The sequence below is a fragment of the Mus musculus genome, chromosome 12 (assembly GCF_000001635.26).
Source record: "Mus musculus strain C57BL/6J chromosome 12, GRCm38.p6 C57BL/6J".
NCBI lineage: Eukaryota > Metazoa > Chordata > Mammalia > Rodentia > Muridae > Mus > Mus musculus.
This window is the reverse complement of record NC_000078.6, coordinates 95,619,468-95,622,084: the sequence shown is the minus strand read 5'-3', so window position 1 is coordinate 95,622,084 and position 2,617 is coordinate 95,619,468. Positions and strand designations below refer to the sequence as shown.

Here is a 2,617-nt window from a genome sequence, read left to right as displayed (position 1 = left end):
TAACACTTGAAATGTAAATAAAGAAAATATCTTTTTTTTTTTACAAGGAGGTAATGAAAAGGAGAGCAAACACTACACACATTAATAAACATTCTCTTGTAACCTTATGATGCTACAGCACTGTCATTCTATCCCACAGTAGAGGAAACTGCGGTCCAGGCAGGTAAAGGAAATGAACAAATACAATTTGATGCTCAGATTTATTCTTTTATTATTAATTGTGTATTTACATCTTAATTGTTGTCCCCTACTAATTCCCCATGCAGAGGTCCTCCCCACATACCTTCTCCCCTTAACCTGAGAGGATGATCCCTCTGGTATCCTCCTACCCTGGGATATCAAGGCTCTACAGCAGTATATATGTTCTCTACCACTGAGGCCAGACAATGCAGCTCTCTGCCACATATGGACCAAGAGCCTCAGACCAGTCTGTATATACTCTTTGGTTGGTGATGCAGTCTCTGGGAGATCCTAGAGGTCAAGGTTAGTTGAGATTGTTGATCTTTCTATCCCCTTCAGTTTCTTCAATTGTTCCCCTAACTTTTCCATAGGAGTCCCCGACCTAGGTCAAATGCTTGTCTGTATCTGTTGACTGCTGGTAGAGCCTCTGATAGGGCAGCCATGCTAGGCTCCTGTTTGCAAGCACAATGTAGCACCAGTAATTGTGTCAGTGATTGGATTGGTGCCCATCCAAGAGATGGATCCCATGTTAGTCCTGTCAATGGATGGCCTTTCTTTCAGTCTCTGTTCTATTTTTGTCCCTGCATTTCTTTTACACAGGAGCAACTTTGGGTCCAAAGTTTTATAGGTAGTTTGGTTTCCACTTCCCTCTACTGGGGTCCTGTCTGACTAAAGGAGGTAATTGATTCAGGTTCTATATCTCCATTTTGGATATGGTTACCCACACTGTGTCCTGAGACCTTCCTCTACCCCAGGTATCTGGGAGTTTCTAGAAGTCCCCTACCCCTGCTGCTTCATATTTCCACTCATTCTCCTTGTTCTACAAGCTTTTATCATGTCTCCCCCAGTACCTGATCCTGCCCTTCGCTTTCTTCTCCCCATCACCTCTCTCACCCAGTGCCCTCCCTCCCTCTGACTCTCTTGATTATTTTATTCCTTTTTCTAAGTGGGATTGAAGCATCCTCACTTGGGCCTTCCTTTTTGTTTAACTTCTTAGGTCCTGTAGGGTGTACCAAGAGTATCCTGTACCTTTTGCTAATATCCACTTATGAATAAATACCATGCATGTCCTTTGGGGGCTGGGTTAGCTCACTCAGGATGATATTATCTATTTCCATCTATTTGCCTTGGAAATTCATGATGTTCTTATTTTTAATAGCTGAATATTGTTTCATTATGTAAATTAATGAGGGACAACTAGGTTGCTTCTAGTTTCTAGCTATTACAAATAAGGCTGCTATGAACATGGAGCACATTTCCTTGTGTATGGTGGAGTATCTTTTGGGTATATGCCCAAGAGTGGCATAGCTGGTTCTTCAGTTAGAACTACTTTCAATTTTCTGAGGAACTTCCAGATTGATTTCCAGAGTGGTTGTAAAAGTTTCCATCCCACTAGTAATAGTGGAGTGTTCTGCTTTTCCTACATCCTGTCCAGCATCTGCTGTCACTTTAAATTTTTATTTTAGACATTCTGATTGGTGTAAAGTGGAATCTCAGGGTCATTTTGATTTGCAATTTCCTGATGACTAAGGATGTTGAACATTTCTTTAAGTGCTTCTAGGGCATTTGAGATTCCACTGTTGGAAATTCTCTGTTTATCTCTGTAACCCTTTTTTTTTCCATTTTTTCCATTTTTATTAGGTATTTAGCTCATTTACATTTCCAATGCTATACCAAAAGTCCCCCATACCCACCCACCCCCACTCCCCTACCCACCCACTCCTCCTTTTTGGCCCTGGCGTTCCCCTGTACTGGGGCATATAAAGTTTGCATGTCCAATGGGCCTCACTTTCCAGTGATGGCCGACTAGGCCATCTTTTGATACATATGCAGCTAGAGTCAAGAGCTCCGGGGTACTGGTTAGTTCATAATGTTGTTCCACCTATAGGGTTGCAGATACCTTTAGCTCCTTGGGTACTTTCTCTAGCTCCTCCATTGGGAGCCCTGTGATCCATCCATTAGCTGACTGTGAGCATCCACAAAAATATGGAACGCTTCACGAATTTGCGTGTCATCCTTGCGCAGGGGCCATGCTAATCTTCTCTGTATCGTTCCAATTTTAGTATATGTGCTGCCGAAGCGAGCACTCTGTAACCATTTTTAATTGGGTTTGGAGGTGTTTTTTTTTCTTTGAGTCTTACTTGTGATTTATATATATATATTAGATAATTAGCCCTTGATGCTAGACTTTAAATGTAGACATTTTGAGTCTCAAACTCACAGTTCTACTGAATCCCACACACCTCCCATCAGCAAATTTTAGTTGTGGAATTTCATTAAAGGAACAGCTGACATTCACAAAACTGAAGCCAACTGGCTAGGAGCATTCAAAGCTCTGGTACTAGTACACTTTGCCCAAAGGAAGAAGCTATCTTGCAACATTCTGTGGTTATTTGAGTTTGGCCATACTATTGCCTGAAGTGGAGCTATTTTGGGA

General features: G+C 41.8%; 1 non-coding gene across 1 annotated transcript; it reads right to left on the bottom strand.

The window, feature by feature from the left end:
- Positions 1 to 2,160: 2,160 nt before the first annotated feature.
- Positions 2,161 to 2,267, bottom strand: Gm22246. Its single transcript, XR_003950379.1, has one exon. It is a non-coding gene; the product is annotated as a U6 spliceosomal RNA (small nuclear RNA).
- Positions 2,268 to 2,617: the final 350 nt, after the last annotated feature.